We start from the raw sequence: 18,277 nt of genomic DNA, 5'->3' as shown, positions 1-18,277 counted from the left end.
TGGCTCCCCAAACCATCAATGATTGTGGAAACTTCAAACCGGATCTCAAGCAGCTTGGATTGTCTGTCTCTCCACTCTTCCTCCAGACTTTGGAACCTTGATTTCAAAGATGAGAGACACCAGACCCAACAATGCAGACAAGCTGAAGGCTGCTATCAAAGCAACCTGGGCTGCCATAACCCCTCAGCAGTGCCACAGGCTGATTGCCTCCATGCCACACCGCATTGATGCAGTAATTGATGCCAAAGGAACCCCGACCAAGCACTGAGTGCATTTACTGATCATGCATTTCAGTAGGACAACATTTTGGATTTTAAAATCTTTTTTCAAGCTGGTGTTATAAAGTATTCTGATTTACTGAGATAATGACTTTTCGGTTTTCATTGGCTGTAAGCCATAATCATCAACATTAACAGAAATAAACACGTGAAATAGATCACTCTGTGTGTAATGACTCTATATAATATGAGTTTCACTTTTTGTATTGAAGAACTGAAATAAATTAACTTTTTGATGATATTCTAATTTTGTGAGAAGCACCTGTATAAGAAAGCATGGAAAAAGTTAAATTTAAACTGCATTGCTGCTAACTACAATATTGTAATGAATTGAAGATACTCAGAGCACAAATTCACCGATTTGTGTGTGCCCACCAGCCATTACAAGGAGACCTTTCTCTCATGAGATCATAATCACGTGTATATCAGATTTGCCTCTCCCAGTCCAAAGACCTACACATTTAAAGCTAGGATCCAATGCTCATTAGAAACAGGTTTAGACTAATGGGAGGCATACTCAGATAATTAAGGAGTCAGACACTGACTCCAAATGTATACAATAAAACAACAAAAACTGACGAACACCTCCTAAAAGAATGAAGCAAGTGTGAACAAGTACAAGCTGCAATTACTTTATTATACACAAATCAAAGAGTGCAGCAGTACTTAGCACACAAATTGACCTATTTGTGTGTACCTACCTGCTATGACGAGGTAAACTTGGTTATGGTCCTCTCAGATAAAGGTTGCCTTGTCATGGCTGGTGGGCACATGTATATTAGCCAATTTGTGCACTAAGTTCCTTCAATTTATAAGCATAGTCTACAGTATATAGCAATAATGCAGTTTAAATTTAACATATTCATTGTTTGCTTATATACATACTGTATATATACATTTTTGTCACGCCAGTTTATGACTGCCATTCTACTCACTGCATGCACCGCTCTGCTCCTCTCAATATCAAACCATCTCTCTGAGCTGCCTCAGTGTTACATCCTCCTGTTGCTGGAGAGGCTCCACCCAGCTATAGGGAGGCATGGCCTATAGGGAGGCTTCAGTATAGTCTACAGTATATAGCAATAATGCAGTTTAAATTTCACATATTCATTGTTTGCTTATATACATACTGTATATATACATTTTTGTCATGCCAGTTTATGACTGCCATTCTACTCACTGCATGCACCGCTCTGCTCCTCTCAATATCAAACCATCTCTCTGAGCTGCCTCATCAGTGTTACATCCTCCTGTTGCTGGAGAGGCTCCACCCAGCTATAGGGAGGCATGGCCTATAGGGAGGCTTCCCTGGCCTCTCCCTGCCAGAATATATTAGGCAGTTCCTCCCTCCACACGATGCCTTAGATAAAGGTCCTAGTTGCAGTTCATTTCTAGTTCCCTGTCAAGGTTCTTTATTATTTAGTCTCTCTTGTCACTGACCTGCCTTGTTTACTTGTTTTGTCTGACCTCTCCGCTCCTGACCCTGACTTTGTATTCTGAATCTGTACTCCCTGACCCGACCTTGGACTTCCTGACCACGGATCTGTCCTTGCCCTCAGAGTCTCGTATTTTGCATTTGTGCTGTTGGTCGGTTGCTGCAGATCGGGGACTGTCATAGTGACCACTCTAACATCCGAAGCCTATCTTCACCAACAGAGGTTCTAGTATTATGCCCCTCCTGGATAAGCTGGCCAGGTCCCACTGTCGTCACACACATGTATGTACGCACATGTTGGAATTCTTTTTTTCCTTTTTTTTTTACTGCCGCTAACAATTTGTTTTTCTGTGCCTATTTTTGCTAAGCAGATTTTATTTTTGATTTCCTTTGTAAGCCTTGAACGCTTTGTTTGAACCCTCAGCCTTCAATGTTTTATTCTTATTATATTCAGCAGTTTTGTATTCAGCATAATGATTTCTTTCTTTGTATTACTGGACATTTTGTTATCAGAGGTTATAACCTTACACACAATTTCTAGACTATATATTTTGAAATTCCCCATTTATCTTCAGTATCTCTATGTACCAGAGCATGTTCCCAGTATACAACACTGAGCTCTTCTTTTTTACCTATTGAAATATATTTTGGTAGTTCCTTTTTTACTCTTTTAATGAATATAATTTCTATCATGTTACACTATGGTCACCACTGGCCAAATGCTCATGGACCAATAAATCTGACAATATATCTGGAATGTCTAACAAAACCAGATCCAGAAAACTATGTTTGCTGCTTGGTTCATCAAGGAAATAATGTGTTTTGACTTGTACTTTCATAGATGGCATACATGCTGTGTGATTTTTGGAATCAACAGTTCTGGTAGTACAGCCATTTAGAATGAGCACTGTGCAATATATATTTTTTCTTATCAAACTAACATAATGTTCATATTGATCGTCTCTCATGGATCCAGTTCCGGGTGATGTATCTTCATCTTGTTCTGGCCTCCTCATTCTAGTCTTTTGTGTTTTAGGTTATCATGGCAACCCTGTGTACTCCGGTGATGTCATTTGTTCAGGACTTGTTGGCCGTCTTAGGCGGCCGGATGCCAAATGAGTATTAAGGTAGTTGGTGTCCACGCCAATACCGTGGATTGTCTCCTAGTTCTTGAACCATTTATACTACTTGTCTCTGCTACACTGCTGTCCAACCACAGACATGGACTCTGTGATTAACCAAGCTCTAGTATATCACTTGGTAACACTGCTTTAATACTTTACCAGCTCTGCCTTGGACTCTGTAACAAAAGAAGCTCTGCTATATTCCTGGAAAGCATTGCTTTATCACTGTGTCAACTCTGTGTTGGACTCTGTGACAAAGCTAGCCATGTTATAGTGCTGGGTAACTCCGCCTTATTGCTGTACCAACAAGGCTTTGGACTCTGTGACAAACCCAGCCCTGCTATATCACCAAATAACTCTACCTTCTCACTGTGCCAGCTTTATTTTGTACTTATAAACCAATTTGTTTCTGCTATATCACTGAAATAGCTCTGCTATACCCCTGGACCAGTTTAGTTTTCGTGATGTAATTGCTGTGTCGCTCAGCTTTGCATCACTGGTTTGTTGTTGCTGAGCCAACTTTGCCACTTTGCAGTTCCAAGATCTCCATCTGCTCATGCGCCGCCCCCAGCAGCCATTTTCCCGGAGTAAACCGCAAAATATACCATGGAAGTACTGGGGCTCCGAGCTTTCACAAAATGTCAGCGGAGCCTCCGCACCACTGTACACCTGCAGCATCGCACTTCCGAACACCCCTTTCTCTCTGTCTGGGGTCCGCATCATCGCCCCACTCCTGCCTCTGCCAGCATCGAACCTGGGACCCCGCTTCACCGCAGCCACCACTCCCGTTAATCAATAAGACGTATGGATTGTAAGAATCACCACCATTTTATTAAAAAAACTTTTTTCTCTATTTTTCTCCTCCAAATTTAGGGTGCATCTTATAATCCGGTACATCTTATAAACCGCAAAGTACGGTAGGTCTTATTGTACAAAATGCCTGTCTCCTCTGGAGATTAAACCTTTCGTTCAGGCAAAGAGGTTCATTCAAAATCTCTTTTGTAATTAAGAGCAGACGAGTGAACTTTTGGTCTAGAGTCTAGACCCACTGGATTCGGCACCATGCAGTCACGGCACCCTTGAAATTGTTCCAGAAAATGAAGTATTTCTCCCAGAAAATTATTGCAATTACACATATTTTGTTATACACATATTTATTTCCTTTGGGTGTATTGGGACAACACAAAAAACAGAGAACAGAAGGCAAATTGGATATAATTTTTATACAAAACCACCAAAATGGGCCCGTTGTGTACATTCCTCAGCACGGATGTAGGGTGTGCCTGCAAGGGTTAATTTATCTCCTCTCACTCAATCCAACACTCAACCTCTGTTTTAGACTATAAAGTGAGCACAAATCACATGCCGACAAATTCAGCACACCCCGGTTGCTTACTGTGCTGCCACCGCTCATCAAACACATGGGGTGATGTCCCCATAATTTGTTCTTGTCAGACAATCAAAAAGGTCACACCCTTTCTGAATTGCTTGGGATTCTTTAGAGCATACAAGGATCAAATTTATTAAAGATTTTACGCTTTATATAAAAATATACATTGCTTACAATAAAAGATATAAAAAGGTGAAAATAAAATGACTGTCATGATCCAGGTTGGATTATGACAGATTTTGCACAAGTCACCTTTTTTTTTCCTTTAAGCTGTTTGCTTAAAGTTAGTTTTGCCCTCGGTGGCCATTAGGGTCATTACACTGTAGTTGTTTTAGTTCTAGTTTAGCCCCCGGTGGCCATTAGGGTCATTACACTGTGCTTGTTTTAGTTCTAGTTTTGCCCCCCGGTGGCCATTAGGGTCATTACACTCTGGTTACTTTAGTTTAGCTGCCCCCGGTGGTCGCTAGTGTTATTGCACGTGATAATGAAGCATGTGTGATTCCCTGGCTGCTACCTATAAAAGAGTAGCAGGTGGTCTCACTCACTGTTGGTGATATTGCTCATTTCCAACCAAGTCTGGTGAAGGAAGGAACTACAGAGAGGAGTTCCTGGCAGCTCAGGGGAGCTCTGGTGTAATAGCTTCAGGCGGAAGCTGAATTCAGGTGTCGAGCTTCAGGGGTGAAGCTGAACTTTGGTGTCGTACTCTGTTGCTGGGAGCAATAGTAACAGAGCTAAGCTAAGTGGTGTTTTTCCCTGTTTGTTACCTTCCTTGGGTGTGTATTAGTGCAGTGGTGGGATTAGTTTCTGCACCGTCCAATTCACTAGAAAGGGATAGGTGCAGGGCGAGCTAGGGATTTGAGGTATCCAGCTCCACGCCAGGTGCGGAACCTGCCTAGGGATCGTCAGGAGTGTAGGGATACTGACTCAGGGGAGTGCAGGAGGTCTCCACGTCCCCGTTCCCTATTGCAGGGCCCTCCATTGTAACGGTTTACCCGGTGTTTCCCTTAACTCTGTTTAAATTCGCCCTGCTGGAGGCGGTGTATCCAGGTTCACGGGTGTTATAGAAATTCGCCCTGCTGGAGGCGGTGTATCCAGTCACACGTGACATTACAATGACATTCAAATATGCAGAACAGTTATAAAATAAAAAGGAAAAAAAATAACAAATATCTAAATGTTTCTGTCTACAGTTATCTTCTGTTTCCTTGAGGGAAGGAGAAATGAATTATGGATCACACCAGTATCCTAGACAGCCCTCACATGAGAACAACTTTCTTTTGTACCATCCAGCTTTTTATAGTCCTGATCATAGGCTCATATTTCCAGAATGACCCCGACTGGTCCATTTAAAAGTTGCTCTATTTGACTGGTGATGGGCTAATTTATGCCCTTGCATTTCAAATATCCTGTGTCTCCCCCACCCCTCTCTATTCAGTCAATAGGAAATACTCTGTCTAGTTCAGACCATTTGCTAACCCCTTTGAAGCCCAGTGTACAGGAGCTAAGGTACCATGTTTGACACCTCAAGTAAAAGTCCATTTATGGTTGCTATACTGGCATATCCAAATTCACCCTTTTGTCACCTAAATGTAACTACTACTGTTTTCCCTTATTAATTACATATTTACTTCACAGTACAAAATTGTTGGCACCCTCAGCTTAATATTTGGTTGAACACCCTTTAGAACAAATTACTGCAATCAATTGCTTCCTATAACCATCAACAAGCTTCTTACACCTCTCAAATAGAATTATTTACCACTCTTTTTTTGCAATATCCTCCAGGTCTCTCGTATTTGAAGTTTGCCTTCTCCCAACAGCAATTTTAAGCTCTCTCCACAGGTTTCTATAGTTTTTAGATCTGGACTTTTTGCTGGCTATTTCATAACTCTCCATCCATTTCTGGGGGCTTCTTGAAGTATGTTTGGGGTCATTGTCCTGCTGGAAGACCCTAGGGCGCAAGCACAGCTTTCTGATACTGGGTAGTACATTCAACCCAAAGTCCTTTAGTATTCTTCAGATTTCATGATGTCTTGCACACAATCAAGGCACCCAGTGCAAGACACAGCAAAGCAACCCAAAACATCTTTGAATCTCCACCTTATTTGACTGTAGGCACTGTGTTCTTTTCTTTGTAGGCCTCATTCTGTTTTTGGTTAACAGTAGAATTATTATTATTATTGTTTATTTTTATAGCACCATTCCATGATATTGCACATGAGAAGGAGTTATATACAAATCACAAGTCAAAATTACAATGAACAAACAAATAGTGACAGACATGTGCAGAAGGGAGAGGGCCCTGCCCTCGTGGACTTACATTCTACAGGAATGATGTGGAATTATGTGCTTTACCAAAAAGCTCTATCTTCATCACATCTGTCCTTAAGATGCTTTCTCAGAAGAATATTGGCTTACTTACGTATGTTTTGGCAAACTGCAGTCTAGTTTTTTTTTATGTCTCTGTGTCAGCAGTGGAATCCTCCTGGGTCTCCTACCATAGCTTTTCATTTCTTTCAAATGTCGACGGATAGTTCACACTTATTCTGATGCACACTGAGCCTGCAGGACAGCTTGAATTTCTTTTGAACTTAATTGGGGCTGCTTATCCATCATCCTCACAATCCTGTATTGCAACCTTTCATCAATTTTTCTCTGCCGTCCGGAAATATTATCTACAGTGCCATGGGTTGTAAATTTCTTGAGTATATTGTGCACTGTTTTCTCGTGACATATTGTACTTCATGTTAGTGGTAAAATTTCATTCAAATAACTTGCGTTTATTTGTGAAAAAAATGGAAATTTGGCAAAAATTTTGAAAATTTCGCAATTTTCCAACTTTGAATTTTTATGCCCTTAAATCACAGAGATACGGCACACAAAAAACTTGATAAGTAACATTTCCCACATGTTTACTTTACATCAGCACAATTTTGTTAGGAAGTTATAAGGGTTAAAAGTTGACCAGCGATTTCTCATTTTTACAACACCATTTTATTTTTAGGACCACATCACATTTGAAGCCACTTTGAGGGGTCTATATGATAGAAAATACCCAAAAGTGACACCATTCTAAAAACTGAACCCCTTAAGGTGCTCAAAACCACATTCAAGAAGTTTATTAACCCATTAGGTGCGTCACAGGAATTTTTTTGAATATTTAAAAAGAAATGAACATCTAACTTTTTTTCACAAAAAAAATACTTCAGGTTCAATTTTTTTTATTTTACCAAGGGTAACAGGAGAAATTGGACTGCAAAAGTTATTGTGCAATTTGTCCTGAGTATGCTAATACCTGATTTGTGGGGGGGAACGACTGTTTCGGCGCATGGCAGAGCTCAGAATGGAAGGAGCGCCGTTTGACTTTTTCAATGCAAAATTGGCTGGAATTCAGATCGGACGCCATGTCACGTTTGGAGAGTCCCTGATGTACCTAAACAGTGGAAACCCCCTACAAGTGACCCCATTTTGGAAACTAGACCCCCCAAGGAACTTATCTAGATATGTGGTGAGAACTTTGAACCCACAAGGGCTTTACAGAAGTTTATAACGTACAGCGGTACAATTAAAAAATCATATTTTTTCCACAAAAATGATCTTTTCACCCCAATTTTTATTTTCCCAAGGGTAACAGGACCCTAAAAGTTATTGTGCAATTTGTCCTGAGTATGCTGATACCCCACATGTGGGGGTAAACCCCTATTTGGGCGCATGGCAGAGCTCGGAAGGGAAGCAGCGCCATTTGACGTTTTTGGCTGGAATTGAGATCGGACATCATGTCGCGATTGGAAAACCCCTGATGTACCAAAACAGTGGAAACCCCCCTCAAATGACACCATTTTGGAAACTAGACCCCGTAAGGAACTTATCTAGATGTGTGGTGAGAACTTTGAACCCCCAAGGGCTTCACAGAAGTTTATAACATAAAGCCGTACAATTAAAAAATCATATTTTTTCCACAAAAATGATCTTTTCACCCTCAATTCTTATTTTTCCAAGGGTAACAGCACCCTAAAAGTTATTGTGCAATTTGTCCTGAGTACGCTGATACCCCACATGTGGGGGTAAACCACTATTTGGGCGCATGGCAGAGCTCGGAAGGGAAGCAGCGCCATTTGACGTTTTTGGCTGGAATTGAGATCGGACACCATGTCGCGATTGGAAAACCCCTGATGTACCTAAACAGTGGAAACCCCCCACAAATGACACCATTTTGGAAACTAGACCCCCTAAGGAACTTATCTAGATGTGTGGTGAGAACTTTGAACCCCCAAGGGCTTCACAGAAGTTTATAACATAAAGCCGTACAATTAAAAAATCATATTTTTTCCACGAAAATGATCTTTTCACCCTCAATTCTTATTTTTCCAAGGGTAACAGCACCCTAAAAGTTATTGTGCAATTTGTCCTGAGTACGCTGATACCCCACATGTGGGGGTAAACCACTATTTGGGCGCATGGCAGAGCTCGGAAGGGAAGCAGCGCCATTTGACGTTTTTGGCTGGAATTGAGATCGGACACCATGTCGCGATTGGAAAACCCCTGATGTACCTAAACAGTGGAAACCCCCCACAAATGACACCATTTTGTAAACTAGACCCCCCAAGGAATTCATCTAGATGTGTGGTGAGCACTTTGAACCCCCCAGTGCTTCACAGAAGTTTATAACGCCCGGGCGTGAAAATAAAAAATTCGTATTTTTTCCACAAACATGATCTTTTAGTCACCTTTTTTTTATTTTCCCAAGGGTAACAGGAGAAATTGAACCCCAAAAGTTGTTGTCCAATTTGTCCTGAGTACGCTGACACCCCATATGTGGGAGAAAACTACTGTATGGACACACGTCAGGGCTCGGAAGGGAAGTAGTGACGTTTTGGAATGCAGACATTGATGGAATGGTCTGCGGGTGTCATGTTGCCTTTGGAGAGCCCCTAATGTACCTAAACAGTGGAAACCCCCCACAAATGACCCCATTTTGGAAACTAGACCCCCTAAGGAACTTATCTAGATGTGAGGTGAGCACTTTGAACCCCCAAGGGCTTCACAGAAGTTTATAATGCCCGGGCATGAAAATAAAAAAATCGTATTTTTTCCACAAACATGATCAATTAGTCCCCAATTTTTTCATTTTCCCAAGGGTAACAGGAGAAATAGGACCCCGAAAGTTGTTGTCCAATTTGTCATGAGTACGCTGACACGTCAGGGCTCGGAAGGGAAGTAGTGACGTTTTGGAATGCAGACTTTGATGGAATGGTCTGCGGGTGTCATGTGCGTTTGGAGAGCCCCTGATGTACCTAAACTATTGAAACTCCCCACAAGTGACCCCATTTTGGACACTAGACCCCCTCACTGAACTTATCTAGATGTGTGGTGAGCACTTTGAACCCCCAAGTGCTTCACAGAAGTTTATAACGCTCGGACGTGAAAATAAAAAAATCATTTTTTTCCACAAAAATGATATTTTTGCCCCCAAATTTTTATTTTCCTAAGGGTAACAGGAGAAATTGGACCCCAAAAATTGTTTTGCAATTTGTCCTGAGTAGGCTGATACCCTACATTTGGGGGTAAAACACTGTTTGGGCGCATGGCAGAGCTTGGAAGGGAAGGAGCACCGTTTTTTTTTTTCAACTCAGAATTGGCTGAAATTGAGATCAGACGCAATGTTGCATTTGGAGAGCCCCTGATGTGCCCAAACAGTGGAAACCCCCAATTCTAACTCCAACCCAAACCCCAACACACCCCTAACCCTAACCCAAGCCCTAACCCTAGCCCTAACCCTAACCCTAACCCTAGCCCTAATGGAAAAATGGAAATAAATACATTTTTTTTATTTTATTATTTTTCCCTAACTAAGGGGGTGATAACGGGGGGTTTGATTTACTATTTGTGGCGGTTTTTATGTTTGGCAGCTGTCGCACGCTAAAAGACGCTTTTTATTGTAAAAATAGTTTTTGCATCACCACATATTGAGAGCTATAATTTTTCCGTATTTTGACCCACCGAGTCATGTGAGGTCTTATTTTTTGCGGGACGAGTTGACGTTTTTATTGGTACCATGTTCGGGCACGTGACATTTTTTGATCGCTTTTTATTCCGATTTTTGGGACGCAGAATGAACAAAAACCAGCGTTTCATGAATTTCTTTTGGGGGGGTGCGTTTACACCGTTCCACGTGCGGTAAAATTGATAAAGCGGTTTTATTCTTTGGGTCAGTATGGTTACAGCGATACCTCATTTAGGTCTTTTTTATGTTTTGTCGGTTTTATGCAATGAAAACTATTTTATATAAAAAATAATTATTTTTGCATCGCTTTATTCTGCGAGCTATAACTTTTTTATTTTTTCACTGATGATGCTGTGTGGTGGCTCGTTTTTTGTGGGACAAGATGACGTTTTCAGCGGTACCATGGATATTTATATGCGTCTTTTTGATCGCGCGTTATTACACTTTTTGTTTGGCGGTATGATAATAAATCATTATTTTCTGCTTCGTTTTTTATTTTTATTTTTTAAGGGGTTCGCTAAAGGGGTTAACTAATGGGACAGTTTTATAGGGAAGGTCGTTACGGACGCGGCGATACCTAATATGTGTACTTTTATTGTTTTGTTTTTTTATTATTTTCAAAAAATGAATTTATTGGGGAATATTTTTTTTTTTTTTACTAATTTATTTGGCGATTTTTTTTAATTTATTTTTACATTTTTTTTAATTTTTTTTTTACTTTATTACATAGTCCCAGGTGGGACATCACTGTCCTGTGACAGATCGCTGATCTGTCACATCACAGATCACTGTGACAGATCAGCGATCTGTCACAGGCAGTGCTGAAGGCTTCCTCATGCCTGCGCTTTGCAGGCACTGAGGAAGCCAGCTTCCTCAGGTCCCCGAAGGCCCCCGTCGCTATCTTGGATTCGGGGGCCTGGAGGATAGGAGCCCCCCGCAGTAGCGCTGCACATTGCGCTGCCGTGGGGGGCTCAGGGAAGCACGGAGGGAGCCCCCTCCCTGCCGATGCTTCCCTTTAACTCCCGGTACACCGCGATCATGTTTGATCGCGGTGTGCAAGGGGTTAACGTGTCGGGGGCGGTCCGTGACCGCCCCTGACACATTGTGCCGGGTGTCAGCTGTGATAATCAGCTGACACCCGGCCGCTATCAGCGGCGCTCACCACGTGGGCGCCGCTGATCGCGGTAGATGTACTTTCCCGTCCACGGTCATACGGGCCCGGGTACCATGGACGGGATAGTACGTCGGATGTCAGGAAGGGGTTAATATTGCCCACACCTGTTACTTGCCATAAGTGAGTTTGAACAAGCATCACTTGCTTGAAACAAAGTTGTTTACCCACAGTTTTGTCTGGCCCATTTTGGGGGTTTTGTGTAAAATTACGTCCAATTTGCCATTTTTTTGCGTTGTTCCAATACAGACAAAGGAAATAAACAAGTGTATAACAAAACGTGTAATTGCAACAATTTTCTGGTAGAAATACTTCATTTTCTGGAACAATTTAGAGGGTGCCAACATTTTCGGCCATGACTGTTTGTTACACTTCCCCTATAGGACCTGTGTGGTCACCAATATTGTAGGATTACTACTTTTCATTTACTTAAGCGTCTATAAAAGTTTAAATTTTTTACTATACTATATCCAACTAGTTTGAAATACGCTTTTCCACAGCTAAAACGAATATACGAGGCCGAAGGAGGCTCTTGTTGTTTTTATTTCTTACACATTTACAATTAGCCCCTAAATAAATCTCATTACAGCTGTAAATTATAATAGTTGTAAAATGCGGTAGCTGCATTAATAGACCCAGCAATAAGCCTTAATAAGCCTCATACAGGCTGAATTATCCAGTGCACCCCAAGAGGTTTATATATTCTTTTTTAATTACATGAGTTTGGAAACTGTGAAAGGGGACTTAAATCAGATTCTCAACTTTACTGATCAACAAAGGGCTATGCGACATATAAAATAACACAATCTTCACTATTTCAGACACTTGGGTTTCTTTTTTTTTCCTTCTTTTGAACACCAAGGACTACAGTATGATAAATAATGCTTATAATTTAGACATTAATGGGGACTGGGACTTTAATAATTGATAGAAGACAGACAGAAAAATCACTTTCTGCTTTCTTTCATATCTCAAACCCAGCATAAAATATGACATGATTTAATCTCTGTTTCTGATGTAATAAATGCTGTAATACTAATTTATCTAATGTTTTACATTGCTTAAGATCCAATTGTGAAATGAGCTATATGCCCAGATGACAGCTGTAATGTGCTGGACCCATGTGTAATGAATAATCCAGAGGTTCCCACCTGCTCGCCAGATTCTCTTCTTCTTTTCTACCTATTGTGTAAAGCTTGGCGTTTAGCAAATCAATTCTCACTTTTGCAACATTCCGGATAAGAAGTCATTTCTAACTCTTTTCTCATATATGGAATCAATCTAGTCTAATATTCTTGCACCACATGAACTGTCTCCAGAGCTAAGGAACAAACCCTTTGTGTGATGGCCTTAGAACTGGATAAGAATAGCTAGAACGGTACAACATTTAAGGCATATTTTTCTACTTTTGAGGGATTGGATCTTTTGCGGTGAAAACATTGAGTAGATAACTCAATAATGACATTTTATGAAAACACATTCAAGTATGTTGAATTTTATATTATGAGGCTATATGTCAGGATTCCTGTGGTCCTTCTGCAGATTGACCACTAGTGGCTGCTATTGTTCACCTTGATAATTGTGCTGAATTTCCACTCCCTACCTCTGGAGGCTGCAGTGTGTTCTGCAATCGCCCTTTATTAAAGAGAATCTGTCACCTATTTTTTCAAGTATCAGCTGCTAGCACCGCCATCAGGGGCTTATCTACAGCATCCTGTAATACTGCAGTGCGCAGGCGCCGGGAGAGGTCAGAGAGGTCCGACGGGAAGCAAAGAAAAGGGCGTCTTTGCTAGGAGATGGGAGTGCTGGACCGGATTGCGACACCCATCGGACCAAAACCGGATCCGGACCGCCCCTGGGTGAGTATAATATAACTCCTTTTTCTGATCTTTCAGGTTACATCGGGGGCTTATCTACAGAATTACAGAATGCTGTAGATAAGCCCCTGATGGCGGTGCCGGCAGCTGATACTCAGAAAAATAGGTGACAGATTCCCTTTAAGATGGCAGATTACTACTTAAAGCCACTTGGAATGCTCACTCATTGCTTGAGTATCCCGTTATGATACTGATGAAGCAAGGCATCTAATGTTCACTGATATCTGCATCCATTCATCCCAGCACTGATTTCTGTGGCATCTGAGAGCACAGCAGTGGTGATGATTAGGGATGAGCGGGCTCTTGGATGTTCGGGTTGGTCAGGTTGGACCAAACTTTTGTCCAAAGTTTGGTTCAAGTACCAGAATTCTACTAAAACTTGAACTCGAACTCCATAAAAGTTACTGGGGATCCGAACTTTCGTGCTATAAAGTGGTCATATTAAGGGCTAGGGAGCTGCCGAAGGAAGCCGAGTACCCTCACAGAGTCAGTCAGTCTCTCTCTGTGTTCTGAGTTCAGCACTGGACACTAGGTGTCCGGTACAATCCCAGAACTTTACAGTTCGGGTTCACTGATCACAAGTGATGTCACTACATTGCGCCAACAGTGCCTCTACACAGCGCAGGCCAGAGCTGTAGAGGAATAGGGTTAAGTGAGTAGTTCAATTTATTTTATTTTTTACATCATTCTTCGGGAAGAAACCGACATAATACAGCATGAGAGGGCTATATCAGGACATCATTCTCAACGGGAGGGCTGTGTGGGGGCATCATTCTGAGTGGGTGACTGCGTGGGGACATTATTCTGTGTTTGGAGACAGCATTCTGAGTGGGGGCTATGTGAGGACATAATACTGTGTAAGGGGGCTGTGTGGGAACATAATTTTGCATGGAGGTCTGTATTTATGTGGGGACATAACACTATGTAAGGGGTCTGGGTGGGGATATAATACTGTACAATTAGGCTGTGAGGGGACATACTACTGCATAAGGAGGGCTGTAGGGGGCATAATAGTGTGCAAGGGGGCTGTTTGGGGGCATTATACTGTGTAAGAGGGCTCTGTGATACCGTGTAAGAGGGCACTGTGGGGGCATAACACTGTGCACCATTCTCAGTGGGTGGCTGTATAGGGACATAATACTTTAGAAGGTGACTGTGTGGGGACATGATACTGTGAAAGGGGCTGTATGGTGGCATAACACTAAATAAGAGGGCTGTGTGGGGGCATAATACTGTGTATCATTCTCAGTGGGTGGCTCTATGGGGACATAATACTGTGTAAGGTGACTGTGTGGGGACCTAATACTGTATAGGGGGCTGTATGGTGGCCTAATACTATGTAAGGTAAGAGGGCTGTGTGGAGGAATAATACTGTGCATTATTCTCAATGGGAGGCTGTGTGGGTACGTAATACTATGTAAGGTGACTGTGTGGGGACCTAATACTGTATGGTGGCATAATACTGTGTAAAAGTTCTGTGGGACATCATATTATATATTAAGAGCTGTTGATCAAAATACAGGGGCTGAATAACAGGAGCATTGCAGAGTTAAGTTCAGCCGGTTGGTTTGGCCTCCACAACAGTCATAGTATCTCTAGTGGCCCCTTGGGAAAATCAATTGCCCACCCCTTTCTATTCTGATGACAGCCCTCACATGGTTGGGTGACAGTTTTTATCTAACAGGGCTAATATTGGGTACTTAGCCACTAGTATTTAGTAATGGTCCACTGCAGCCTGGATGCATTACACATAAGGTACAATGGGGCAGATGTGACATTGGTAGAACACCCTTGTATTAATAATGGAGTTCGTGGTGCTATCCACTGGTAGATGGTTGTGGGTTGGTCCCAGAAAAGTCAATATTGCTAATTATCCCAATTGTGAATAGAGGCCCCGTTACATTTAGCGATGCACCAGCGAACCCGATCACGATATGACCCGGTCAGGATCGCTGGTGCATCGCTAAATGGTCGCTAGTGAGCTGCCAAACAGGCCGGTCTCACTAGCGATGCAGCAGCAGTCGGCGGTCGATACTTACCGTCAGGTGCAGCGATGATGTCTTCTTCTGCCTGCGTCCATGGCTCACTCGTCGACGCCAGCAGGAAGCCGACGACGAGAAATGGACCAGGCCGATCTCGCGCGATCACCGATAACCAGCGGGGGAGCCGGTCGGAGGTGAGTATCACATGTAGCGAGATCGCTAGTGATATCGTTGCTGCGTCACAAAATCGGTGACGCTTTAGCGATATTGCTAGCGATATCGCTATGTGTAAAGGGCCATTAGGGCATAACGATGAACAATATATGACACAATGGGCGGTATATCAAATAACAGACTTTTCCAAACTTGATTCACTTGATGTTGACTTTGGGTACAGTGGAAAAATTTTTCACAACGGTGGTCAACTAAAAAAAAAGTATTAGCAGTTTATACGGTCACGATAATACGAGATGTGAATTTTTACCTCCCATTATTACCACTTTCAATGAAGGTGTGCAGAAATACTGTCCCAGTGTCGGTCTCATTTTTGGAACCTTGGGCAGCGCGGACTTTGAACCACTTCATTCCTCAATCATTGCATCAAGACTACGCTATAGTCGCAGTCTGGCACCGGACTCACTCAGTCATCACATTCAGTGTTAAAATATTAGTCTGAAATCCAACATGTATATATGTAAGTTTGAAAAGACATTAAAAGGTTTACGTCTAGACACAATTTGCCTGGGGATTGGATGATTTTGCTGCATGCCTGTTCTCTGTTCGGTGACAGAATTGTCAAAACATTGGAATATTGTGTCTGCGTGCTCCAAAGATGTATATTCATTCATGCATACCATGGCTTCACTTTACAGCGTCTTTCTGTGATTTAGAGAAATCGAGACCGGCTTCAGTAGGTGTATTTGCTTGTCACAAGAGCCGATGTGTCGAAAAAAATGAATTTGTAGTAAAAAGTTGAATAAATTAAAGTTTAAAGGATGATATAAAACACAGGCAACACGGTCTCACCTGATGTAACATAAATGAATTATTTATGAATTCTTTTCCATTGTCAAACGGAACCTTTCCAAAATCCACTCCTCTCGAATCTAGACCAGATCTCCTGTGACAGATGTCCAGTTCCACAGAATATTCTTTGAGGAGACGACTCTCCTAGAAGATTGCTTCATCATGCAATGTTGAGTGGTCATCCTAGAGATGTTTTAGTACAGTTGTTCAGTGCTTCAGAGTTGGTCAACATTCCATTTTTTCTTTTTGCATGATCCTCCTGAGATTTTGTTTTTTAGGTTTTGATATGGCTTTTAAAAACCCATGCAATTTTTTTTATCATTGACTTATGATGTGATGACCTCAATATGCCATTTATTGCCCAGTTTCTCTTGTTTCACATTAGTCAGTTGATACGTGACTGATCTGATGAAGAAGTCAGTCTGACTCCAAATTCTGATTCTCGTGATCGCTAAGAAAACTAAATGGCGTAGTTTTACTTATAGCAATCCCCATCACTGCAATATTAATTAATCTGCTCCTCTGTTTAATTTACTACATAAAATCTAAATTTAGAGGTTATAGGGGAATGACTAAAGTAAAAAGGATATTGGGAAAAATGGGAACACATGTATGGTCAGGGTGTCCAGAAGGTGGCAACAAGTTTCAGACAGAAACGTATGCTGTAGCGTGAGGAAATTGATTGTGAATATAGTCAGGAAAGTCAAGAATTGGATGACAGTGCTTAAAGAGGAACTCTATTATTTCTTTATTCCTTAAACTTGTGTAAATCATAGAGTAGTGTCAGTGTGTTAATATACTCACCCATTACCATCTTCTCCGGTGTCCAGCGCCATTTCGGTCTTCCTCTGAGCCAGATGATGACTCTTCTGGCCAGCCGGCTCACACTGGGTTCTACTGTACATGTGAGGTAGAAGTGGCTTTTACAGTGTAAGCCTATGGAGTGTCAGAACGATGCTCCATAGCCTTTTGTTGTAAATGAGACTTCCACAGAGCACACAGTGTTATCTGGAGAGTCCAGAATCAATCTCGCGGGACTCTGAAGAGGAATAGAGTGACGCTTGACTCAGGAGAATATGGCGATGAGTGAGTATATTAACACATTTACACTACACTATAATTTTCATAGGTTTAGCCAATAAAAATAATGGATTGCTCCCTTAAGTACTTGTGCAGTACTTTATATTATTTAAGTACTTAAATTTGCATATTCCATTTCCAAGAGGAGCATTGAAAGGCAAATAAGCATCCTTACCTTGGCATGCCAGAGCCGGTATGTCACTCTTCACAATGAGAAATATTACCCCTTATACCTCAATCCAGAGCCTCTCACCTAGCCAAATCAGTTCTCACACTTTGTACTGATGAGGGGCAAGAGCCTGAAACACTGTGTCTGCAAATTGAGATTCTGAGTCGGCTTTTATCCTGAGTCATACTGTAAGGTTCCTTAAAGGATTGATAGTGACTTGTAGGATCGCTGCTTCCAACCAGTGGCGCTATAGAGCTCAAGTCTTCTTCCTCTCTGAAGAGGCAATTTGCATCTTTAAGTAGACACAGGTAGGGTAATCAGAAAAGTAACCAGATGACACAAGAATTTGGTAATAATTATCAAGCAAAGCCAAGTATTTGATATTGATTGGACAAAGCAGAAGAGAATTCTAAAGGGCAGGTTTCAGTCAAGAGTCAATGGCTGAATGATTGTGGTGGGAGGGGACTATAAGACAGTCATTCGAAAAAAAGTCTTCTTGACATCCACACCATCGGCAGTACAACCAGTATGTAAGGGGGATGTGTTGCCAACTACTGTACAATCACTTATTGACCCATATAAATGATCCACTCATGCTTCAAAAAGGGGTTTACTTGATAATAAGCTAAGAATACCTGTATAGAAAAGAGCAACGCTCAAAATCAATAAGAAATGTATCCTTTGTTGGATAACAAAATAATTAAAAGCATAAAAATAGACATACAAAAGTCAGACGTAAAA

Source organism: Dendrobates tinctorius, unplaced genomic scaffold, assembly GCF_039654945.1.
Source record: "Dendrobates tinctorius isolate UK_male_01 unplaced genomic scaffold, ASM3965494v1 ptg000059l, whole genome shotgun sequence".
Classification (NCBI taxonomy): Eukaryota; Metazoa; Chordata; class Amphibia; order Anura; family Dendrobatidae; genus Dendrobates; species Dendrobates tinctorius.
The sequence above is the reverse complement of the archived record's forward strand: the minus strand, read 5'-3'. Positions refer to the sequence as shown.